We start from the raw sequence: 26,810 nt of genomic DNA on the forward strand, positions 1-26,810 counted from the left end.
GATGCTCCCGAGATACCTCCAAAAATATCACATGTCGCAGCGTTGTCGAGTACAGGCAGCAGCCACCTTTATTTCCATTTCACGCTGCATGGCAGGCGAAAGGAGTTTGGGGGATTTTTTTCCAGATCATTCTTCTTTTGTGCGTGCGTGCCTGTCTGACTGTTCAAATTAAAACTTTCCCTCGTTACGATTTTCACTAACAGAGCTACCCAAACATCTATTGCAAAAGAAACAAGATGCTGGAGAAAATGCTTAAACCATCCCAGCTTTGCTCCAGCTGCCCCGTGCTGGTGCCACCGCCGGGCAGACAGGGGACGATGCTGGCACAGCAGCATCAGCTCTGAGCTGCTGCCCTAAGAGCCAGCAGGGAGCCCGTGTTTCAGCCCGTTTGGCAGCAAAAGGGAGAGATGCAGTGGGAGCACTGCAGGCAGAGCCCAGGAGCTGAGAGCAGGAGCAGCCCTGATGCTCAGCCCAGCTTTGAGGTGTGCCAGCGAGAAGCACGTGGTTTGTAGCAGGCTCTCCAAAGTGCTCTGCCAAAAGTTATCAGTTATCAGCTATAACTGATAACTTTATAACTTATAAAAGTATCTCAGTTATCAGCCCAAAGTGCCTCTGAACCCCTCTGTCCTTCACAACTGCTTCTGCCAGGCTTGAGGACCGACCCCTCAGCATCTCTGTGCTGCTAACAGTGGATGAAGCCTCGCCAGGGGACTCAGCAGCTCACGCAGAGCTCAGCAGCTCGCCCTCCAGCCCTTGGAGAAGGGAAGGAAAAGCCCAGAGGGCACTGCTTGGTCCCTTCCCTGTGATGAGCAGATCCCAAACTCCTGCATCTGCTCTCACGCTTACGATGCCATCTCCTCTTGGCCACCCCTAACGCTGTATTACGGTACCTTTGTATACATGAAGCTAACCCTCTATTTTCTTTACTCTTAATGCAAACCATCTTTTTTGAAAACTACTAAGAAAAGACCTCCCAGAGCTCTGCTAAATCAAAATCATATCTGGGGATATAGCTGGTTCATAGCTTCACATTGCAACTTCATAAGTGAGTAACTTTGAGCTGCTATGAGCTGCTAACAGAGGCAAAACTCTCCTCCAAACCACGGACCCCTTGGCCATGCCATCACCTCTCACAGCCCAAACTGAGTCCGCACAAAGCACTTTCCCCATACCAGAGGCAGCTCTGTACATGCATGTGATGGAGACGTGATCCTCCAGGAGGAATGCTCTCCTTGGAGGACATCAGCAGCTTTACCCATTCCCATGAAACCACCAGGCCAAGGCAGCACCAGATGAGCTGAACATCTCTCCTGGGCTGTGTCCTGCTAAGTGATCCCCAGCTGGTGGGGGAAAGTGCTCTGCACCACCCAGCACTGTGCCTTCAAAGCCATCGGTGTTAGAGCTACCTCAAACCTGCAGCTGATGAGACAGTGCCAGAGAGCTTCTTTTAAATACCTGTGGTCCCCCAGAGCTAAACATTTCCCATCCTTACAGGCAGCAGACCAAAAGGCAGGGATGGTTTGAGCTAGAGACTCAGCAGAGGCAGTGCTGTACAAGCCTCTTACCGGCTGATTCTGCCTATTCTCCTGGATTTTGTTTAAGATTTATTTTTCCAGCTGATGTGTGCAAGCCTCTTCCACTAGAGCGAGTGCTTACAGAAAGCAAATGTTCATCTTGCATGTTGCAGTGGAAGCAGGGGAAGCAAATTAAAAATTAAAACAATTCAATCAAGGAAAAGAACAATTCCCCACAACAGGGCTAGCCAGTTGCAGCTAAGTAATTGGGCTCTCAGATCTGGGCCACTCATAAATTAACTGAGCTTGAAAAAGACTTTCTTGAACTACTTTAGTAACTGAAAAGTTTGAAGTGAAAAAAAAAAAAAATGCTGCAAGTTCCTTAGACACCTGATGCTCAACCCCTCAAAGAGCACCTGGTTAGAGAAAGAAACTCAGCAAATAATTATCCCCTTACACCCCCTGGGTGTTGTGTTTGTCTTCATTTCTGAGCTGGAAATACTTAAGATAAATTCACAGTTTTCTATATTAATTTTTGTAAACTTAGTGAAAATTTATTTACGCCTCAAAACAACAAATTTTGCCAGCTGGGTTTAAATTGCCTGTTCTGGTGAAGCTGGCACAAAAATGCAACATGAGCAACATGTTCCCAGCGTTCTGATTTGAAATTCCCCTCAAACCTCTGGGACCTAAGTGTGTGGTTAACTTAATGGCTGTGCTTAGGATTTTCCTGAAGCAGGGCTCTAATTGCAAAAGAAAGCAGGAGGGATCCTCCTTTCACTGAAACCCTCTCATTTTTCTGAGGATATCAGAATTAAGTCATTAAACATTAAACTTTTTTTGTAGTAATTCATACAAATGTCATTAGAAATGGACTTGCATAATTAAAAACTGCATAAGATGAAAGCTAACAGTATCAACAGTAAGAAAACCAAGTAGATTCATAACTGGAAATAATATGGAATTAGTTCAGTATCGCATGACGGTAGGGAAAAAAATAAAAAAGGGAATGCTGGTTGTTCAAATACAGCGCTACAGCATCATAAATTTACAAGTGTGAAGGGTTTCCTTTAACTGAATACTAATTTGTGGACAACTTTTGAATAACTTTCAAAGTGAAACTGTTTAAAGCAACACATTACAGGTCTTTGTTCCTTTGAGACTTCAAGTACTGATGTGAGCTATTACATTCCAAGTGCTCCCCATTGATTCAGCCTTGCTTTAGCAAATAATAAGGCCAGGTGTGTTTACACTCTTTGTAGGTTTTGAGTATTAATGGACAATTGGGAAGAGAGTCAAATTTAAACAAGAGATAAGAAAACCAGATTAATTCAATTATTAAATATGATTTGTGCTCATTATATTCATTAAGTATGATTTCATTAAGGAATTTTCCCTTTTTATTTAACTCTCCACACTTAAGTGCTGTTACCAAATGTTTTGATTCTTATTTGAATAAAAAAATTACAAGGAATAATCCTCTTAAACTTATTTAAATTTTTCTTTTCAACTTTCCTTTTAGCTTCTTTTATACATTGGATTTTGAGACAGTTAATAAGATGCAATGGGGCTCTGTGCTCTGAGCAAAATCTTCTTTTATTATAGCCAGACTTTCCAGGTAACAAACACGCGATCCAGCTCTGCTGGCTAAATCCCACCAAACAGCTCTCAAATTCCAGCCATCGGCTGCCACACACCTTACGTGAATCCAGACGAGTGAAGCTTTTTAGCTTTTTCAGAATATTACCCGATTTCATCTCATCAAAAAGGACAAGCAGAGGCCAAGAATCAAAATAAAGTGTTGGCTTATTAGGAAAGAAAAAAAAAAAAAAAAAAAAAGCATTTTTAAACAAGCAACTGATTTTCAAAGTGTCTAAATCTTTTCTCTTTTTTTTTTTTTCTCTCTCTTTTTTTTTTTTTTTTATATACTTTCAGAATATCTAACCACAAGCATTTGAGCAAACTAGAGAAAAGAAACTGTTGGTAATTTTCTGTAAGTTTCAAAAGACAGCAGGATATACACGCCGTTTTATGTTTCTATGTATAGAGACCTACTGGCAAACGTACAGTGGAACAAAGATAGACATCTAGATATATTTGTACCTACCGTTCATGTGCCTATATGGAGATAGATTCTTAATTAGATAAGTAAACAATGGAAACTTTTAAAATTTGTAGTTTGAGTGTACTAAACTCTATATTTATCTCTCTTACTTCTTTAGTAATAAGGCTTTCTACGCCTTCCCTGAGTGACAGCTGATCTCAAGGCATCGCTCGGGGTGCGTGGTAGGGCAGGCGGTGTGGTTTTGGACCTGCCTTTGACCTGCACTGAAACACAACTAAATACATAAAAGTGAAATAAATATCTTTCATGCTCTTAACACCAAAGAAATATTGGGTTCTATTTTTATTTATTTATTTTTTTTAGCAGAAACATCATTTCTGAACTATCAAGTGAGGTGATTACAACATGGAAGAACTTGAGCAGAAGTCGTGTGGAGAGATAAAATTTTAGAAATGTGGCTTTATAACCGGTGTGGTGACCTGGGTGTTCCCTGAGCATGGGATCCAAGGGGACCAACGGGCATCAAACTCCAGGTGGGAAGAGTCGAGCAATTTCCAAACTGCAAAAAATAGACACCTAGCAGATTACAAACCAAACACATCCAGTCCTCTTGTATTTCTTTTTTATTTTTTATCTCTCTGCCTTTTATTAACACGCTGGTGCACTGATCTAGCCCCAGGCTTATTGCCAGCATCAGCAATAGCAGTTGCTGCTGCAAGATGCTCTCAGACAGCTCTGGGCTTACACAGCCCCCAGCCATGCTCGTGCTGGCTTTGGTATGAGCAGGGCTGAAGGTTGCTCACCCGGGCACCAGGCTGGCCGAAAGAAGCAGCCAAATGCCAGCACAGGCTCCTCTTCACAGGCTCCTCTCCCCATCTTTGCCCGAAAATACTGCTCATCCCTGTCGCTCAGGGACTGGGCCTTGCCTGTGCCAAGGATCAGCAGGGTTTCCACTAAGCCTCAGAGCTCAGATGAAGCCTCAGTGAAGACATTCCTGTAGCGTAATGTCCTGGTTTATTAAAAACTAAAGAATAAATTTAAAAAATAAAAAATAAATTAAAAAACAATTCTAGGGTAGCAGATGAACAGCTGTCCTAAATCTGTAAAGCTCTGGACATTTCAGCAGGACTGTGACAACTCTCACAAATTCAGTTTCAGACCATGGGGCCTGAGATCTCAGGAGATCTGTTCACAGGTTTCCCAGCACTGCTGAAAGAGCTCTTTAATTGTCCACAGAAATCAATCCCTCCCAGCAAACCAAAAAGCAGTTTTGCTTATTTTTATTAAGCTTTCTTTTCTCCTATACTGGCAGGCTTAAAGGAAGCAAAGATATAAAACAGAAATATTTAAGAGAACATTCATTAATTTGTAATAGCTACAACATCGTGTGTTTCAAAACCCAGTCTCTCTGGGAATCCTGTGTTAAATAATCATTCCGATAGTTACACAGTTCCAAAGAGGATATATATTTCTTTGCAACCAAATTTTAAAAATTAATGAGGGGAAATAAATAAATCCAGCAGAACCCAGATGATGACTCTGACCAACTTTGCTTTCTTAAAGAAATCTGATGGCTTTAAAAGCTTTCTCCTTCTATCGTGCTCTAGAGTTTGGTTTTTAACTATAATCAATGTCTTCTTGGTCATTGTAATAAATGATAAAAAGCACAACCTTAATAAGTTGACAAGAAAACCTGTGCATAAGACTGGAATAAGAAGCAGACATCAATTAATAGACTGAAGGCTTTTCCCAGACTCAGCACTCCGTTCTCCAGTAAACTTCTCCAAGGGCTTGTTTCAAGAGCGCAGATACTGGAAGGGCTGTCAGGCAGCAGGCTTGGGAAAGAAAAAAAGGAGATTCGTGGAGAACAACATAGAAGTGTATGTGATCTGAAACTCTGTACAATGGGCAACCTAGCAGTGAGCAGGGGGAAAAAAAAAATAGAAATAAGAAAGGTCCAGGGAAAATGCCATCCAGTACACTGGTACGGGAGATCGCTCTGGTGCAGAGAGCAGGGTTTATAATCTGTTTACCAAAGTGTTCTTCTGAAGCAGGCTCTGTAACTTCATTCCTTCTTGGACATCTAAAATAGTCTCTGAGTGTAGGACAAAATCTAACATACAGTTAGGTAATACAAGTAACAAAACCAAATCCTTGAAGATATTGCTGTGTTTCATCTTAAGCAAAATATTAAATTTGTGCATTCACCAGAAATGAAAGTTGACATTCAGATGCAAAGCTTGCCTGGGATCTCCTATTTATGCATTTCTTCAAGCTTCACATGAGCTATAAAAGCTGTACAGATTTTGTGATAATCCCTTGCTTTATTTTATTCCAGGCTGGAGGGACAATAGAAAGCAAAAAGCAGCAAAAAGGATTAGTAAAATATCCCTGCCTTTTTAAGCAAAATGTTACTCTTAGGCTGTAGAATGTACTTTTCAGTTGGTGAAATTCTTAATCCTATCAAACCTTTTTGTGATTTTCACTTTCAAGGTCTGTAAATATTTTATTTTCAGCCACAATAGAGGCTATTTATAACCCCTTGATGTGTTGCTGGGGCTCCTATTGATGCCTTTCCAAGAGTCTCTCTAGCAACAGATTTCTTCCTAATTTTACCACTATCAATTTTACCCAGCCTATTGCACAGCTGGTAAAACTCCAGAGAACCTCACGAAATCCAACACTAGGAAATCACCATGGAATTTTACGTCTAGATTTCAACACTAACTCTTCAGCAGCTGGAAACGCAGGCTAGAAGCAGTAATTCTGTTCCTGCAATGCAATAAAAGTACATGTTAGTACCACTATTTTTAGCCAGTACAAAGCTTCCACTTCCCCAAGCTAAAAAAAGGCAGAGATGAATGAGAATTGTCTGCAAAGTGTAAGTACCTACAAGCCTCTAAGTGTGCTTGCTCTGAGTGCTTTTTGATAGTCAGGACAATCCCAGTTTACTTGTTAAAATCCACACCAGCTCCATACATCAGGAGGTACAACTCCACTTTTCTTCAGCTTTCTGGCTACGATCAGCTCCCAGCTACACTTTTTTTCACGGGTCATCTGGACTTACCTCGACTTTCTGCTCCCAGTCCTGGTTCTCACCTAGCCTTGACTACTGGACCAAGTGCCCAAACCCAAATCATGCCTTACACGTAAGCTGCCATCTACACTGCAGGATTTCCCAGACAATATTGTGCAAATGCATATGTGCATTGTAAAAAACTACTATGAATGCAAACTTTCCTAAACCCTTTGATGACAGCAATAGAAAGTGGGACTGCGAGTGCTGATGTGATGTTGCTTACTTGCATTTCTCATTATTGTAACAAGCAGTCGAGCTACAGGCACTACAAACCAAAGAGCAGCCAGGGACTAATTCTCCTCTGATTGCTATCCTGCCGCTGATAAAATGTTACAGCATAGACAAATTCTGCCCTCAAACTTTCATATAAACACACATACATAAGCAGCCCCGCGAAAGGCACTCGGCAGTATCGTTCCTAATTAGGAAGACGAGGCAAGGCACAGTATTTGTCTGCTTGAGGAAAGCGCAGGAGAAGCTGCACCAAACCAGCAACATCATGGCACCTTTACCTGAATGGGAGCAAAATGCACCCGTAAAGGGGAGAATGGGAAAGGAACTGCATGGCACTGAGTCCCAAAGACACCCAGAGCAAACCCAGCTCCCTCAGCCCCAGCCCTCTGCTGCTGCCCCGAGGACAGCTGGCAGCTCCCCCGTGGTGCTGGTGCTGCGCTCACCACCCAGACAGGAGAAAGTTAATTCTCAAAACAAAAGCCTGAGCACGTGGGCAGGCTGGCACACACCACCTGGAGTTTCAGAAAGCTAGCAGTTCACTTGGTTTAAGTTTTCTAAATTTGCTGTATTTCTGTTTTGGTTTTATTGCTGTTCTGTTCCACCTCCTCTCCGCCTTTCAGGGCCCCTGTTGTCAACATTGCTTAACTGGAAAGGGCTTTCTCTAAACATTTCCAAGTAGCCTTTGGAAGGATATCTTTCCACAGCCCTTGAAGTTTCTACCGAAATTATTTTCCTCTCCTATCTTAACAATCTTTTTGCTTCAAGAGTATATTTTTTCTTGCTCTGCTTTTTTAACAGGCCTCCACATGGCCACGAGCCACCAGTCAGAGACTTTCCATTGACTTGAAGGAGCTTTAGTTCACACTTCAGGTTCAAAAGTTTTCTGCCCCTTCTCATCTTCAGATCCATTTACCGCAGCGCTTCCTACCCACACAGAAGCTCGTTTGTATGAGCTGGAAATCTCATGAGACGGTGGCTCTCAGGTTGTTTCCAATTCCCAAAGAAGGCAGTGTTTTTGCCCTCAGGCGGTTTCAGTAACTCCCATTCTGAACTGGCAATAAACATAATTTTTCAGGCACCAAAGAGCCTCAGGTTTATTCGGGTTTAGATAAAACAGATGGGGGTACTTGGCCACATTTAGCCCTATAAATTTCACGAGGTTTGAGTTTAGGGTGCGTGCCAAAGTGGATACCCCGATACCCGTCCCCAGGCATCCGGTCACAGCTGGAGGGTGAGCATCAACAACTCATTATCAAGGGGATGCACCAAGTGAAGGTCTACAGAAAGCTTTCTCAGATTCAATTCTGGTCAATGTTTTCCCCCAAATCAGGGATGAACAAACAGAAAGGGCATGTTTAGACTTGCAGCAGATCTGAACGTTGAAGCCACTACTAGTATATTGAAGGGCAAGACTAAAGTTCAATATGATCTTTAAAATAGAAATAAAAATTGATGAAGTTCAGTATGGACAGGTCATTAAGTACAACAACAGCCAAAAAAAAAAGTAAGCACTAACACACAGTATCGGATGCACCTGGTGAAGAGGTTATAGTGAATACAAGCCAGATTGTTTCAAAAAAGTGAAAAAGGAAGCACCAGACTGGTGTGTGTATGGAGTATTTCTGGTGGGATATACAACAAAATGTTTCAGTTGTGTTCAGCATCACTGTGGGCTCACTCTGGGGCCTCAGCTTCAAGTATACAGAGCAGCTGGAGAGAGTGCAAAAGGCAAAGAGGAATGGTTGGACCACCTGAAAACAAGGCCCGTGGGAGAAGACCGAGAAAATGGGATTGCTGAGCCCGATGAAAGGACCACCAGCAAGGGAATGGCATGGTTACAGTCCATAAGTGGCACTCAAACAACAAAATAGTTTATTAACCACATCCGCAGATGACACAATAAGGATGATGGACTTCAGCTTTGGCAAGAAAAATTCGGGTTAGAATTTAGAGAAACTCCAGTGGCAGGGTGCACTGGAACAGGCTGATTGGAGAGGCTGTGGCGTTCCCATCGTGGGGAGTCTTTAAGAACAGATTTAAAGGTTTTTCACTGGAATGACAAAGGTAGCTTTCCTTGTAGTGGTTCAGGGGATGGGTCAGAAGACTTGAGAAGTCCTTCCCTTGCTCATTAAATAGCTGGCTATGGTTAGGTTCTCTGGGAAGATCAAAGTGAACACTTAGCCAAGCACAATGCAACCGTAGATTCACGGATGTTGTAACAATTCAACTTTCTGGAGTTTTAAACCCTCAAAAACAGTTAGCAGCCAACCTTGCCTGGAAGCTCCACAGAGATGATGCAACTGCACTCTGCTGCCAGGAGTCTATGGTGGGAACGGGGAAGAGTCCACCTTGATTGCTTTTCACTTCCAGAGCCACAGGGCTCTCCCAGAACTGGCTTAGCTTGAGTGAGAAGGATGGTGCTCCAGTCTGTGTCTAACAATCCAAAAAAAAAAAAAAAAGCATTGACAGATCTCTCTGATTTTTGGTCAGCCTATTTCCAACCCTACTCACCATCTCACCACCCCTTACCCTCCTCCACCACCTCTTCTGAGCTCCTCCATCACCTTAACATCTGAGCATTTAGAACAACACTAAGATTTTGCCCAACAAGGGAGACAGAATTTCTGCCTTCCGTGTCTTTAGAGAAAAGATCAATGCTGAGATCAGCCTTAAGGAAATGAATACATGAGGTAGCAAAAAGATGAGTAACCATAACTGTCAAACAGGGAGCAGAACCGCACGTTGTTTGAGTGAAGCGAATGCTGTCCCAGGAGCCTCTGCCTTCCACACACGTCCTTTCTTTATTCTTCTCAAAATTGGTCGAGGCAAAGGTAAACAACCAGCAGAACACCCTGCACTTCACCCAGGAGCAAGACATTATAATCCTGGGCCAAATCCTCGCTTTATGGCAATGATTTACCCCAAAGGAGGGTCCGGCCACCCGCTTCAGTCCCAGTCCGTCTCATTGTTCCCTGAACACTGCTGTGTGCATGAGGTTCATTCAAGTTTAGCTCCCTTAACTCTCCTGATATTTACTTACACAATTATTTCATGTAGACTTATTGTTCAAGCCTTTTCTTTTGTTCTTGTAAAGATTAACTTCTTAGAAACATGTTCGGCCAGCAAGGCATTTTGAAATATAATTCTCTGGTGGTCTATTTTCAGAAGTGAAATACTTGGTGGTCACTATGTTTTACTAGTAGTACTTAGTGGTTTTAAAAGCTGTTTTCTGTTCTATGCATTAACATAATTTGTTTACTATAAAAAGACTCCTAAACATATATTTCTGCAACCTTCCTTGCCCATTACAGGAAGAAACCTGAATGTTATATCAAAAAGACTCAAACAAAGTCAAGTCTCAAAATGTTCTTACCCCAAAACAACTTTACTTGCAGACTACTTATTTTCCCAATGAGCTTAAAAGCCCTTAAAACAACAACACAGGCACATACACCACAGCCCATCAGAAATACAGCACATTCCCTTATTGCTGCAAGAAATACCATGATAGCAAAAACCCTAGCATGCACGAGTCAGACACCCTGAAAGCACATGCTCTGCACTCCACAGACAACATCAATGGAAAATAAAGAGTCATTTACGAAGTTACAGGGCTTATAGCTGTGTCTCAGCAACTGTTCCTGCTCCCTGCTCCTGCCTGCAAATGAACGAGGCAAGCAAAGACATCAGAGCCTTCAGAAAATGATTTTTAACTGAATGATAGAATATCTTGAGTTGGAAAGGACCCACAAGGCTCATCACGGGACCACCCCAAAATCAAACCAAATGATCAGAAAAAAAACTAATCTTCTTCCCCCATCAGCCATGCTTGCTGCTAGTGCTTCATTCTGGGTAAATTTTTAACAGCGGGCAGTGTTTGATGCACCGCTCTCCTGTTCGTGGAGTACATCGTTAGGTGGTAGGACAGGGTATTTATTGTCCATGTGCGAGCTGCCCTGCCAAGACAACGGGATCAGCCAGGTCTGCACCCAAAACACAGCCCCCGTGGGCTGCCTATGTGGGCATTAATGCCAGCAAAGCAGCCTGTGCAGTTCAGAAATCATCATAAAATAATATTGATAAACGGCAAGCAGTTCAGAGCAGGACTAGCAAATAATGAAGAGCCTGAGGGAACGGATGGCAGAGGGAAGATTAGAGGAATTGCATATGTATGGCTTTGACCAAAGGAAACAGTCCAGGGATATCTGACAGGTATCAACTTCACAGAGAAGAAAGTGCTCAGGGTGGGAGAGGATGGATAACTGGGAGCAATTAGAGACAGCTGAATAAAAACAAATTTCAGTTCAACATGAGGAAAGAGAATCAGAGAAGAAAATTAGAATATAAAATAGTTTGGGGGCAAAAGGGCCATGCGTAGAAGCTTCTTCACTGAAGAATTCAAAAGCAAGCATGAGAAAGCCCTAAATACGCATCCAGCAAGGAGAACCATCCTTTGTGAAGCAGAGAAATAGTCGGGGTGACCTACTAATGCTTCACCAGCTCCAGGACCTAGTGCTCTATTTATACGTGACCGCATCGTGGGATACAACGCGGTGAAGTCGAACACGTTCGCTTCTCAGGAAGCCTTTTCTTGGTGCCTCTGCTCCCACGTGGCTGGCCTTGGAGGCAGCTCCGCAGACTTTTCTTGTGCTCTGGGACATTTGACCGCTACTGCTGGTGGCAGCAGGAGCCGAGCAAATGTAAGCAGTGTCACTCTGATCAGCAACCGGAGAGCAGAGAGCTGCCAGATGCTCTCCTCTCCCTAGAAAAGCTCTGGAGCAACGCGTGCGACTAGGTTCTTTGCCTTTTGCTGGAGTTTACATCTATGACACAAACACAATAGCCTTGTACTGACATTTGCTTCAATAAACACCGGGAGAGCTTCCAAAAGCCAGTTGCAGACAGTTATGAAAACTAACCAAGCCACTGAGCTATTATATAAATGGTCTTCCAGGGCTTCATTATTGCAGCTACTACTGGACAATAACAAGACTCTGAGGGGCTCCTACAATGGCAAAGTCCTGTTTCTGATCCCAGAGGCTTCTGGCTCAGCCTCTTCTATTCAGGCACACCAGAACTAGCCCAGCTCTGAATTGCAAGACACCGTGGGGTTAAAACCCCAGCATTGCATCAAGATTAAATACATCTGTTATGAAAACCTTCTGTGCTTTGCATACATGATTCAATAAAGAGCCTTAGTGGGATAATTATTTCACCCAGGTTATTAACCAGAATTTTCTTTACGTTTTCTATTATTATTATTACTCCTCAGAAAAAATGTTTAAGGTAAACAACTCCTAATTGTGCAAGAATTGCATTAAGTGGGATGCTCTACCCTGAATGCCCACTCCCGGATATTATGTACCATTACCAAAACTCATCCTGGTATTAGGAAATGAGTTTTATATTTAAAGAAGCTTCAAGCAGAAGCTGCAAGCAGGCAGCACACGTATGCAAAACATAACAGTCCCTGAGCAGGTCGGCTCCTGGCTGCCACAGGGGACCTCGAGGGGCGTGTGAGATGCCAGAACTCGGCAGAGCCGGGGATGGGCGCTTGGCCCCCGACCACCCGAGGCTCCCCACGGTGTCCCCATGCACCGGCTGCGGGAACAGAGCGGCGACAAAGCGGTGGCACCGCTCCGGGGGAGCCCCGAGAGCAGCCGGAGCAGGGCTGGGGGCGCCCGGAGCCAGCCCAGAGCCGGCCGCCAGGGGGCCCCGCACGGCCCCGCACCCGGCGGGGCTCCGGGGGATGCGGGCTCGGGGTTGGGATCGCAGCTGGGAGCAGGGTCAGGCCCCCAGGAAAAGGGGTTGGATCGTGGGAAGGCACTGGGGGGGACAGCAGGCAGCGTGGACAATGTGTTTGGGGATATAAAGTATGATCTGGGCTCTTCTTGTGCCCAGGTGATACAGAGGTTAATTAAAAAAAAAAAAAAAAAGTTAAGAAATGATGGTCAAGGAAGGAAAGAGACACAAAAATGGGCTCTGAAGCCTAAGACCCAAAGCAGCAGTGCTCAGCACTCCCATCCATTTGCTGGTGACTGCATTTAACCGATAGCCAGGGCCCCTCGCTGCATCTCAGGGCCCTCCGGAGAGCCCCATGGCACCAGCAGTTGTTATTTCACCTGGAAAGCCTGACCCAGGAGAGCCCTTGTAGCACATTTTCCAGATCAGGTGGTGGCTGCATCCCTCTCCTTTCTGCAGCAGGACTCAGAGGTGCGGGCACTGGCTCAGGATGCGGGGAGCATGATGCCAGACCTCTCCCCCCCACAGCCCGCAGGATGCTTGGGTGGGCAGAGGCTGCACCTAAATCCTGCTCTTGATATTTTTCCCTTACGAAGTATGGAACATACAGCTTTATTTTCCTGTTCACAGGACAGTTTATTCATCTTGGAGTTTTAAGAAATTAAAAATAAAATGCCTCCTTGTGCCTCTGTGCTGTTAGGAGAAAAAGCGCTCTAACCACTGAACTGATGTGAACGGAAGGGCTCCAACAGCCTTTGTGTCCAGAGCAAACTGCCATTTGGCAAAATAAAAAAAAAATAAATAAATAAAAAATAAAAAAAAAAAAAAAAAAAAAAACACAAAAAAAACAGTCCATCACAAGTGTTGCTGGAGAAGTCCTACAAGTTTCAGCCCTTCCGCACAGCCGGGCAGAGCTTTGCCTACTCGGCAAGTCCTGCCAGCGCAGAGGTGTTGAACAACCACCTCAAACCCCAGTGTCGCAACACGCCGGCCTTGCTCAATCACCGCCTGACCTTCGAGACTTCTGGAGCCTGCCGATGCCTTTCTCCTCAAATTCAGCTTGCCCCACAACTTGAATGACACAGGAAGGTGTCCCGCAGTGCTTTGCAGAGGGCCACTTCCCAGCGGGGTTTTGTTAAGGGTAATTAGCTGAGCACCCACAAAGGATGAGATAGATAACTGGGAATGCCACAGTCGAAGCTGAGAGTGACCACTAGTCAGCATTGCAGCCTTTCGACAGAAAACACATTGTTTTCTGCTATGTGGACAAACAGGTTGGACTAATTACTACATATAATCATTATTATTTATGCTCCACAGACATCAGAGTTTTGTCTTTAAATGAATTTATAGAGGGAAAAAAAATCACAAAGCTGAATAATCCCTTTAATTATATGCTTAAAAATCCTGAATGGAAGAAATTAGGAGACACAAAGGAACAAACATAAACTAATTATTCCTTGTTTTGCAACTAACGTATTTCTATGGTAACCACTATGGTCTTCGAAGAAATTAAATGAATTTAAAAAAAAAAAAAAATCAGTTCATCAGGAAAGTCACCCAGTAAAGCCACAAAACAAAGATCTTTCAAATAAGTCTAGAGATGATGAAGGAGAAAAGCATGCATTTTCCCAGCTGTTGATCATTAGAGCTATGAAACTGCATTTTCATTAAAACCACCAAGTAGATTCTCCCTTACGTGCTCTGCGGGGAGGTTGGTGGGTATATGAATGGGCACACACACACAGAATAAAGGAGAGAGATGACTTCTGTGTACAGTGCGCCAGTACAGCAAGGTGAACAGAAGACAAGAATGTGGATTTTTGTTCAAGAATAGTTACTTTTTTCTCACACTCATTTTTTGAGGTTGAAAACTTCCAACCTAATTTTAACACAACCTCAGTTCTCCTGTGCAGCTTTAGGTAGATTTTTAAGTGTTGATTTGAACAAGCAGTGTCCCAGATCTGTCTCTCCAGTAGAGGAAAATTTTCCAGTAGGCAAAAAAAGGTGTACAATTTTAATAGGTCAACAACACATGAAGAGTGGTGTTGTACCCAGTAAAGACCAAGTTTACACATTTTTGCCCTTGAAATGTAGGAAATTAATCAAAACCAGGCACTTAAAACCTTAACCAGGCTGTCATCAGCTTTACATTATTAAAGTTTAGCTCAAGGGGTGCACTGCCAGAGGAATAATTCAACCAGAATGGTCCACGAAGCAAGCAGATTTGGGCTCTGCAGGAGGTTTGCGTCTTCAGGCTGTGCAGAGCTTGTTAGCCAAACAGACAATTCATGCAAACATGCCTTACTCCTCTTTTGTCTGCACCACCAAAACCAATGGCTTCCCCTATCACATCTGTGGCCGTGCTGGCAGCTACAGATAACGAAATGAACCGAATAGCCTCGTACAAAGAGATCCTCGGTTTTCAGTTGAGGAAAGTCCCTGCAGTTGAAGCCGAGGAGCTGGGTTCAAGCCCTTTTACAGAGGTTCAGAATTTTTTCCACCCTTTGTGCTCTGCATGGCGCTTTTACTGTCATACTCCCATGTGTAGCTTCATTCAGCACCGCAAACAGAACAGGAACTTTGTGCACTGTGTTCAATTTACAGTTTTCTGCAGTAATCTCTCTCTACGCTGGCATGAGTTGTCACAAACAGAAGAAATACCAAGACCCCTGCACATCAACAGGGCAAAAAGGCTGCCCAGCTCCCTGCAGCATGGCTTTCTGTGTAACAGCTTCACCATTTCTCTTGGGTGGTTTTTGCCACAGCTTTGTAAGGAAAAAGACGTCACAAATCCCAGGCTCAGTCCAGCAACAGATTCATTCCCACCTTTGGTTAACATAAGATTATTAATATTCTTAATAATGGCAATAACAACTCCTATTAAGACAACCTGCTGGCTTTGGAGAACAGGTTCCTATTTTCCTCAGGTTCTAATTTTAGAAGCTTCTGGCGACTATGTAAACTTGTGAGCTAGAAACAAACATGAAAACAATATAAATCATTTGTTGAAAGCATGCGGTGGGCAACAAGACCCAAATATCCTGCAACACTGAAGTCAGCCCCAGACTTTCAGATCTGCAGAGTAGATGCAGTGCAGCACAAGAGTTTCACGGGCATGACTGGGTTGATGCTAAGAAAAGCTTTCCCATCAGCTTCACTGGAAGACACAAAGCACACAACAGAGAGTAACCAACACTGGGCATCAAACACTAACCAGATTTGGGAAACAGGGATAAGCACACAGCCATGTGGAGAACCACAAAGGCATCACACCACATGGGTGAAACTTGCTCCTGTTTGATACAAGACCCTCCAGCTCTGTGCTGTGCTCACTGTGGCCCCATTCTGCATTTTCTCCACCAAATCCCTGTGCCCACTGCTATGTTTAGAAAGCACGATAGTGGTGAAATGCTCATTTTGCATTTGTTGTAAGTTTTCTTCAAAAGATAAAGCAGCTTTTTACACACTGAAACACATCCCTAAGGTCAAGTCTGTTCATATTCCATTTTTCTTTCTCATTAATCCAGAAAAAAAAAATAAAAGCTACACAGCAATTTGCATCATACTTATAACAGACAAAAGAGCTGAAAAATCTTCGTGAGATTTTTTTGGCTCTTTATTCTACAGAGCACTTAAGCAGAAGCTTAATTTACTTCACACGAGTAGTATGTGACTCCAGTGGGACTATGTATCTGATTAAGAATGAATCCAATTGTCTCTCTAGATCAATGCCATAATTTATTCCTCCCTGAGTAATAGATAGATCCTTAAAGTATCTTTGATAAACACATGCAGTGCAAAGGATTAAGTGATCCAAGCTATAAAGTCACACACCCTAGTGGAAATCTCTCAGATACATTTAACATCATCACTCAATCATTTTGTTTCTATTACATTTCCTATTTAAATAAACTCCTCGCTTTTGCCAGAAGTCTGTACAATGAAGTGCTCATAAAAGCAGCCCCTCACCTTTTCCATCAATTTCTTGACAAATTCCAGATTAAAAAAAAAACATTTGTTGGGTCAGATCCCTTCAATAGGGATAAATTTTCAAGACTCTGGAAATATAACATAAAGACATACATAAGAAATATAACAAAGATAAAATATACAAGAATTTTGCCGACCAGTTACATGCCACTAAATCAGATACAGGAGCTGCTTTTGCTGATAGCTGATGCTTTGGACGTGGGTTTCTTTACCTGCACTCCAGGGACCCTCACACACTAGACTCTGGAAGTTAGCACTTCCATCAGAAGTAGGATTTAATAGCCTTCACAGCAAACAGTGACCCTACAGGAAAAATAAATGAGTATGTGTTGGTAGCTGAAGGCGAAGGCATGTTTTGCACACATGATGTCACTCTTGCAACTCAGGAAGAACTAATTGCTTGGCTTGTTGTAGTCTCATACTCCTTGGGTTCACTTGCAAATTATAGTCATCTGGAGAGCTACAGTATGTCATCAGCACACAGCAATGTTGTCTGAAGCGTAATTAATATCTGCCTTTCTTTTCAAGTTCCTTATTTACCCTCTTTCCCCCATGACAAATATGTTAATGACCTCTCCAAAACCCACAAGTTGTCATTTTCAAAGAGCCCCCGTCTTTCTGCCTTGAGCTGAACACTTGAGACTAAATCACGGTGAGCCTGTTCTTGCCCCCATTAAAGCTGTTGAGGGTTTTGTCAGTGACTTCAGTGTAAGCAAACTCTCACAGGCTCTAATGGGAGCAGGACCACAGACCTATTTTACTTTGCACCTTCAGCCAGAGGTAAAAAAAAATAAAAATAAAAAAGCAACACACCAAACAAACAATAGGCAAGGATTGTCTTACAAGTCGGCAGGATTCTGAGTTGAATCAGGTGCCCAAGGCAACATCAGGATCTCAAGCCATCCAGTCCTATGGGTTGCAAAGCTTGCAGGGTCCTAAGAAGCTATTTGTTTTTGATCAGTTCTGAGAACGTGTTTTTAAAGTTCATTTAGATTTTCCAGCAAAATTACTATCTGCTTACCTGATTCTAAGTATTTTTCTGCAAAGGGTAAAACATTTCCCAGAGCTGAATATAGCTGCATGTGAAAATAAACATATAAAATGTGTACATCAGTGACAGCAATAACTGTACTGCTAGCCCAGACCATCACCGTGGAACATTTTGATACCAGTTTATAAAGTACTGCTTGCACTCATACAAGGACTTGAATAATCCCAAATGCATGACTTTTTTTTTTTCTTAATATACATGTATCTTTACAAATGAGTCAGGTTTACAAATAATAAATGCATTTACACTAAAACCAGAAATAGGGTCTCCTATATTTAATTACCCACAACTGTGTTCTACTTTTCCTTTTCTATTAAAAAATCCCCTGATTAAATCATCCGCCATGCGGCAGAAATCTTCATAAAACAAAGAAATATTATTTCCACTACTACATAGCTGTTAGTTTCATATGTGAATAAAGAATTTCCCTTTCCAAGATTTAAGCACATGGCAAGTCCCCATGGCATATTTATCAAGTTTTCACATGTTTCTATCCTGACAATTAGCAAGGTGGATCTTTTGAAATTCTTACCATATTACTAATATGAACGTACTTGCAGGAAAGAAAGTACAAGATACATTTCTTCTTTTGTACATACTGCTGTAAAATAGAGGTTCAGACACCCATATTTTTCTAAATCATTCTCTTTCTTCTCTGTACAATCTCCTTCTCCCTTCCTTAGCTTCTGAAACATACTTTACACCTGGCCATACCCTGATCTCGGTGTTAGCTGATACTTAGCACACCTCTTATTGATCTAGTAGGACTTGCATGAGCAGACCCTCTTGGGACAGTGATTACAAGCCTGTGTTCATAGTTTTTCCTTCAGCTCACCCTCCAAAGCATTACAGCCACATCAGAAGCAGTGTATTTGAGGGTGAAAATTGTATTTGAGAGACACTACAAGGTCTGCTTTGTTGAGACTGCAGTGTTATGCAGTAAATTTTGCCTCAACAGGAGCATCTTTTTCCAAGCACCTTTTTTCCCAGTCAGGAGCATCAAACCATCTTATGAGGTTTCCAAAGTGTGGGCAGGGCCAGGAGGGATAAAGCAGAGAAAGGACCATAAAACAGAATGACTCTGCTACCCCAGCCAGAGGCAGACTACAATAATTTAGGAAGCTTACAGCCTGACACAAGTATATGAGAGTCATCTGAGCCTGTGCAGCAACACAAAACCAGGAAGGGAAGTTTTGTTTTCGTGTCTTTCAGAGACAACACTTACAGAGAGCACTGGGGTCAGTCTTCCAGCAGGGATTTGCAAGATCCAGACTATTCCATAAGCATAAACCACATAGATCCCACAGTAACCCCTTACATTTAGGGCTGTAACACAGAGAGTTTCAGTCCTGCTGATGACAGAGGTGGAAGGAAGCCCATGGTCCACAAGCACCAAGGTATGGTACTCCGCAAGCTACCTGCCATTTATATTTTTAAAAGGCTTTTATGCTACATTGATAAAACAACATAAAGGGAACATAGAATATAAACATTTCTGAATGACAGAAAAAAATCAATTCCAGCAGAATTTCTTTTTTTTTAATGACTTATATTGATTCTCATTCCATCATGGTTTGGATGCGTTTCTTCAGTGTTATTTTAAAAGGCCTCCTGCATTCATCATTTAATAAAGATAAACCCTCTGCTTTTAAAAGATTTTATAAGTTTCTAAAGTTTGCCAGACTTTGTAGCAAGCCCAATGGATTTTCATGATCTTTTCTCTTTTATCAACAGCAGAACAGGGACCATGATTCAAGATTCCTGGTTTCTTGTCTTCATTTTGCAATACCATCACTGACAAGCTACATTTGACACCTCTGTGCCTCAGCTTGCCTAGTTCATAAATGGGCCCAGCAACACCTGTCACATGGTGTTAAAAGGTTGAGTTAATTACTGCTCATAAATCACATTGCGAAGAGAAATATATATATATATGCAAAGTAGTTTTGATGTTGTAATAGAATTGCATTGCTTTAAGATGCAATTAAATTGTTATGAGATTCATATTTCTTGTATCACTTTGCTACCCATTAGCATTAAATATTACTTCCAGAATATTCAAAACCTAGGTACAATATTTGTGCAATTCAAGACGACGCTACTCAGGACACTCACTGGGGAAGATACTGGAATAGGAACAACTTTCTCTCTCCATCTCCCATTGAAGTGCAGTGATTTTTGCATTCATTTTAAGTGCTGTAGGACCTGAATATATTCACCGTTGCTAATAAGCCTTGAAAAGCAACACTACCACTTTATAAGACACAAATCCTACATTTAATAGCTCAGTTGCAAACAAACACTTCTCCTCCCTCCCTTTAACTAGCACACTGAGTGACTGAAGGATTTAAAATGAGGCACCATCACTTTGTGAAATGTTTTGAGATCTGCCAAGTACAAAGTAGCATTACGATTACCATTTTCACTTTGATTTTTTTTTTCCTCCATGAACTACTTACTATCAACTACAGCTGCTTTGTGGAGGAGGAGCAGATAAGGGGTTTAGGCATGAACACCATACCTTTCAGAGTATCACACACAATCATACACACATATGTGGCTTGCTGTAGCAGAAATAGGATCAAGCTATGAAGTTTGAATTAGATGAGAAAATTCCTATTTAAGACTGCAGTGATTTCCAAAGCTTTTTTTCCTCCTGCCCACTAGAAAGACAAAGAAATATTACAAATTTCCCAGGTCCAGAATTCAATGGTGTCCACTGAAACTGTCTTTATTTGGGTTTTACCTGAATTTCAGTTATGAGGTATAACTGAAGTAGACATTTTCTGTGCCTCTTCTATGCTACACTGAAATGGCATGAAAAGACAGGAGGAGGGGGAACAAAGCAACGAAGACTCACCAATGGAGCTGCCTATGGCAATAGACTCCATTTCCTACACATTTTCTTTCCATTTTTCTCATTGCTACAGTGGATTGAATGCTCCCTGTGCCCCAATCAAACAGCATACATGACCACAAGTGGACATCAGGAGGAGACCTGAATCCCTACTAAGCAGTTCTGGCCAGATACCCTTTGACAAAATCCCAGACAATGACATGTTTATAGAATTGTTCCCCAGCACTACTCCATCAAGGAACAAGAGCTCCATTCCCAGAACAGCTTACACAGGCTGTTCTACCTCTAAAACAGGCTGGTGAATAAAATAGTATGTTTTTTAACTATTTCAAATTTAACTGTTTCTTTCAAAGACTGGATATGTTTAGCCAGTGAAACCTGAGGTTTACTATTGGGATTTTCTTTTTCTTAAATCTTGTATGTGGGAAAATAAAAAGATTACTAACAATGTAGAAATACTTAGCCTGCTTCACAAAACAGACCTCCTGCCTTGGAATTAGCATGGCAATTTGACTTTGGGGCTGAAATTTCATCTTTACGGAAAAAGCCAAGTGAAGGTTTCTTAACGCCTCCTAGCACCCGATGAATAAATGACAAAAAGTAGGTTGTAATTCATCTCATGCTTGAAATCAAGACGAGCTGTGGGTATCCTGGATTGCCCAAATTCTGATCTGGATCCAAAGTCACAGTTTTTAAAAGAAGGGGCTAGACTCAGAGTATAGCCACCTCTATGCTAGAGAATGCAGACGGGTAATATAAATCATACATGACTGCAGGATCTGGCCCTCATTTGGGGGCAGAATGCTGAAACTGTAATTGCTCTTGCAATGAATAGCTGATGAATGAAAACAATTAGTCACTTTATTTAACCTGTTGTTAGTTCTGCCAACACAAGTTTACAGAAGTCATTAGTCAGACTGCACACAGAGAGAAAAAAAAAAAAAAAATCCAGAGATTTGATTTTAAAAATCATGTGATTAAAAAAGCTCCGAAAGAAACAGGTGAAGATGTTTGGCCTGCCCTTCTTTCCAAGCAGGATGGAGGGGCATGGCTGTCCCTGTCCCCCCTCCTCTGCCTGCCCCGCAGGGACAGATGGCTCCTCAGCAGGCACCGGACTCCCGGCGAACACCCTTGGCCCTGCAGCAGCCGGCCCGCAGCACGCCACCACCAGAAACAGCAAGAAACACCTCGCTTTTCTGCATTTAACCTTCTCGGGTTTGAAGGTCTGGAGACACAGGGCCACCACAAGCACAGGCTTGTTAAGTCTGTCTCCCTCCCGCCTGCCCAGCTGGCTGTCAGCCATTTTGTCAGCATCCCCAGTGGCACTGGGCTGGAGGGGAAGGGTGGCCATTTTGCTGCCCTTTGGCCCACACATGGCCCCGCAAGGCAGCAGCCATCATCACTGGGGGCCACGAGTCTGTGGACAGCCTGTCTTTGAAGTGGGTTAACCGCAGACACCATCAGCCAGCACCACTGGTTGCTCAAACCCCACCAGGAGATGGCAGAGAGCTGCTGCCATGGGCAGTTGCAGCCAGCGTGAAGCACCCCAGGCCCTGACAGGAGCCCCTCGGCACCACACGCTCCTGTACCGCTCTGTTAAGACAGAAAAAACACTGATTTAGCCTTCACTTGCTTCAGTTCACAAGTTAGAAGTTAGAATTTTACTGCAATTAAAATGCTATTTCATGTGAGCAAAGATACATCGTACAGAAACCATGTACGTTCATACTGAGCTCAGGAGATTTGTTCTTAAAAATGGACAAATCCAATTTCCCCATGCTTCACAGTGGTGTGTTCTAGTATCAGTATTGGAAGAGAGACTATGAAATAGACTGAGCACCAGCTTGTGACCAACTTTGTGCAAGTAACATCTCTCTACGCTTCACTTCCCCAGTATATAAAATGAAGGTACTCATGTACCTTAAAACTACTGCTGAGCAAAAGGCCGACCTCCATGTCCATGAAGAATTACAGCCTGGATACTGTTTGTATTCAGTGTACTATGAGGTGTTCATGATCTCCTCTGCCCTATGCACATGTTCTTTTTGTGCTTTTACTCAAAGCATCTCAAACTCTCTACATACACTTGTTTGAGGGTTTTTGTTTTTTTTTTAAGAGGTGAAAGTTTAAGATGTTTAAAGGTCTTACAGACGCATCCTTGTTAGATTCTAAATGAGATTAATTAATAGGTAAACACAAGTGATTCTTTGCTTTAGCCAGACCATCTCAGATATCACAACCAATATCTTCTTTAAGGATAATTCAGATTGTTCCATCCACTTTCTAGATGATGATTACTACTCAAGAAAGTCACAGACAGGAGAATAAGCTGTGCAGTATTTCTGTACACCATATGCTTAGAAACAGAAAGGAGCCTTTTTGTGATTCTTCTGTTTGAGTGAATCCCTATGAATCTCTTGTCAGCTTGGTTCTCCAGGAAGTAGTGCTGAATCTCCTCAGCAGTGTTTTAATTGGCACCGTGAGAACATGCTGTCATTGCTCCCCTTCATTTTCTAAGGTATCATTCCAAAATCACAATGCCTACTTCTCTGATTATTTTATTTGGCAACTTAGAAAGAAAGGCAATTGCAATGTTTGCTATTAGCTTAAATAGAGAGAGAAAACACCAGATCATTTGGAGAAGAGAATAAAAAATAAAAAAATCAGACCAGTAGAACCTGGTTATACTCAAATAGGAATCTCCAAAGGAAATGTGTGATTGTGTGTGAAGTACTGCTGGTGACTAAGAAAGCCATTTTCTTTCAGACCAATACTGAACCAATACTCCAGTATGAGAAAAGGGGCATGGTAACACTGGAAATGTTATGCTCCCAAACGAGATGTTAAACAAATGTCTTTACCACGTGTGGTCATTAAAGATTTGATGTCAAGATGAAAGGTGTTAACCTTGGAAACCTGGCCAGATTCCAACATGGGTAATTACATTCTGTCTCCATAAGCAGTTCTCTGTAGAGTTTCAGCTGGACATTTCAGATCTTAAACCGTTATGTAGCCTTGCTGTGAGTGGCTTAAGAAAAGTATTGTCTGATTATAGCAACAACTCAGTGATATTCTGCATCAAGTACTCGTACTATGAAACTGCAAACCTTAGAGCAGTAACAAGTCACATCATGGAGGAACTATTCCAGCCCTTGTGCATTGCTGCAGCCTTTTTACACGTGAGTAACCCTAGGAATGCAGAGAAACCTACTGTGCTGATAAATTTTATGGGATGGACCTTTTCAAAAGAAGGAAAACAACAGCAACAAAAAGATGATATTTTCACTTGCAATTACCACCTTGGAAGAAACTCACGGATACAGACTTGTGTTGGTATTTTAGAGCAGTTAGCTGTTAAAGTTTGCATTCTAAACTGTTTTTCATAGAGGCATTCCTGCCTGGATCTGCGAGTTATGGGAAAATTTTGTGGAGTCTTTAACACCATTACCAAGTGTAAGCATCATATCTGTAGCCTGGCCACTGAATGCTACCAGCACATTAAGTGCTGTCACACTGAGACCTGCTCTGCAAGCAGAACATTACAGTGCCAGACACTCTTCTGAAGGAAAGTTCCCCAGAGGCAGTATCTACACTGCTGGGCAGATGCTCTCTGCAATACACCCTGCAATCATGGTCCTTGGGTACACACCCTTGCCCCACGCTGACTCCATTGCAGGAGATCTGCATGCACACCCTTCCCCACATGCACTGGTTTCCTTTGTATGGAAGCCAGTGCACACATGGAGATGGGAGCTGAGTGGCATGCTGAGAGGTCCCCAGTGGGTACAATGTGCAGACCAGTGCAGTGGACAGTGATGAACTACAGCTGCCGATACTGCAGCCTGCATTCAGAGGTCAAGCAGAAAGCAGAACTGAGAATATTTTGTGCATCTTCCAAATGTTGAAAAGATCATTCCTACCATCCCCCTCATTACCATTAGCATCTTTTCCTTCCAAAAGGAAGTTATACTTTAGCTAAAGCAGGCAACTCCTCCAAGTCCCATACTGAACACTGGTCCCATGCGAAATTCTGATGCAGGGATTTTTCTGATACAGAGTTTACTGAAGCCTGTCACAGAAATGGTCTAAAGTTCAAGTGACTGCAAAATCAGACAGCATAGGAACACATTGTAAAGCATGTTGCCCTTCTTGTGAATGAGAAGTCCTTATTTATGTAAAAAGTCATGAGCCTACCTGATCTTGTATCGATAGCCATATCTTAGATGTGTTCATTTCAGAAGACCTTTAATAATACTACACAATAACCTGAGCCAGTGACAGTCTCTTTTCAATGCTAAGTTCCTGAAACCACAAAGAACAACACGGATTATTTTCAGATATTTTCCCAGTGCTCAACATGCAATTTATCAAATTCCCTTCAAGCATTCATCACACCCATGCAAATAATTTATTCTACCCTACAGAACGTTTGTGTTTGATCACAATGACAACTTACTGCTGCTATTCTTTATCAAATACATTATGGCATTTCAAACCTGGGAACAACACCTAAATTACATCGAGGAAACATGTTGAGATGAATGTCCGTTCCTGCAATCTGTGCACCTCATAAACTCGGCAAGATTTAGTTATGTCAGCAAGGTCTGCAGAACCAAGACCATGCTTTTGAAAAATGAGTTGTTAATCTCCAAAAGGATTATCGCATTGGAAGATAGGCAAACACTTATCTCAAGATTATTGTTACAAGAAAGGCACTTTGATTATAAACTACATTTTTATCATTTAGGAGTCACCTGTCCTGCAAATACACATGCACTAATTTGTCTATGAAATCCCTGGGAAACCACAAACAGGTTTTAGAATCTGCTGATCAGCGTAAGTAGTCTGTCAGAATACCTTCAGCAAATAAAAGAAATGCAAAATACCAAAACATACCTAGAGGACACGGTCTTCTGGCTGGGTAAGATTGCAGGCTGAGACCCAAATAGCTGGTAATTTGGGGCGGAATGACTTCTACCAATCAATCAGTACAGAAAGCTAACATCACACAAATTACGCATTTAACAGGCAGTGCTTGACAGCAAGAAACAAGCTACAGCACAGAAAATTTCTGTGTATTTTAAGTCTTCATCTCAAACTTACTCCTCATACAATTCATCTGCAGGCTGTAATTTACTAAATCCATCTGTTGTTCCTACAGCTTGCTTTCTGGAAATGCTGCATTTCAAGGGTCTGCTTGTTAGAGAAGGTCAAAGAGTAAAGCAGGCCCTTTCATTTTAAGTGACTTGAAAGAAAAGGAAAGGAAATTTATATTTAGAAATAGAAATGATTAACTAGGGGGAATATATTAGAGTATTAAAATAAGTGACATAGAAGAGCTCTTACTTCCAATTAGGCTGACTTTACTTCAAGAAAAATATTTATATACAAATATAAAAAGCTGAGGAATGCTAACCTATACTGAGATGAAAGTATCTCATAAAATAATTCAAATTTAGCCTTGAAAATGGAATATCAGCTTATATACTTTTTCTTCTAGTTGTTCTGAAGTCTCTGCTTCTGTGCTTCCTTCTCTAGCCACCAAAACTTCTAGCAACTTGTGTTTCTCCGTTACCACACTGTCTCTTCTTATAACTACACACCTTCTACTTCTCCATAGTTTTCAGAAACGTATCATCTGCTACTACTGCCTTGTCCCAGGATTCATACACAGCACGAGCAGACAACTAACAGATTCGCCACAGGATTAAGGGCACAGATTCCCATACACCTCAGTCCAAAGCTGAGGGTCTCAAGCTAAATCTGGACTAGGATCCACCAAGACATGCGTTTGACTTCTGACTGCATTCAGGGCTTCTGTTATCAGCACGCTTGTTTGCTGAGATAAGGAGCACCAAAGCCACTTCAGAAAAAAACAGAAGAAGGCTGTGGGCAACTCCCGAGCATATCCCACGATCCGTGAGGCACTGATGGTGGAGCCGCACAAGACAGCACAAGTCAGCCCAGAAACCCCAAGGTGTGCCTGCAACCCCTATGGACATACTCAAGCCTGTTTTAAATGGGTGAGCTCACATACCACAAGTGCTTTAGCCATCACGAAGAGGAGGAGGGAGACCGAGCCCCCTGCCTTATAAATACTCGGCAGCTGACGCTGTGGTTGCACAGGTGTTAGCTCCCAACTAACTCGCTAAAGGTGTGTCACAGCGAGCCCCAGTCACGCTTCAGGACTGCGGGACAGACCACGGTCACAGCTTTAAAGGGGGCAGTCATTGACTCCGTACAAAACAGCTGCAGAGGAGGACACAATCAATACG

At 42.4% G+C, this 26,810-nt stretch overlaps 1 long non-coding RNA gene across 4 annotated transcripts; it reads right to left on the reverse strand.

Moving 5' to 3' along the window:
- Positions 1-5,021: 5,021 nt before the first annotated feature.
- Positions 5,022-26,810, reverse strand: LOC106014449 (uncharacterized). Of its 4 annotated transcripts, XR_011803419.1 has the most exons (5): positions 26,573-26,810; positions 25,432-25,533; positions 24,730-24,837; positions 9,162-9,325; positions 5,022-6,351 (listed from the first exon to the last, which is right to left on the reverse strand). It is a non-coding gene; the product is annotated as an uncharacterized lncRNA (long non-coding RNA). The 4 variants fall into 4 exon arrangements; XR_002398448.4 differs by lacking the exon at positions 5,022-6,351 and having other exon boundaries at positions 7,916-9,325; positions 25,432-25,509; XR_001185783.5 differs by lacking the exon at positions 5,022-6,351 and having other exon boundaries at positions 7,916-9,325.

Source organism: Anas platyrhynchos, chromosome 14 (assembly GCF_047663525.1).
Source record: "Anas platyrhynchos isolate ZD024472 breed Pekin duck chromosome 14, IASCAAS_PekinDuck_T2T, whole genome shotgun sequence".
In the NCBI taxonomy this organism is placed as follows: Eukaryota; Metazoa; Chordata; class Aves; order Anseriformes; family Anatidae; genus Anas; species Anas platyrhynchos.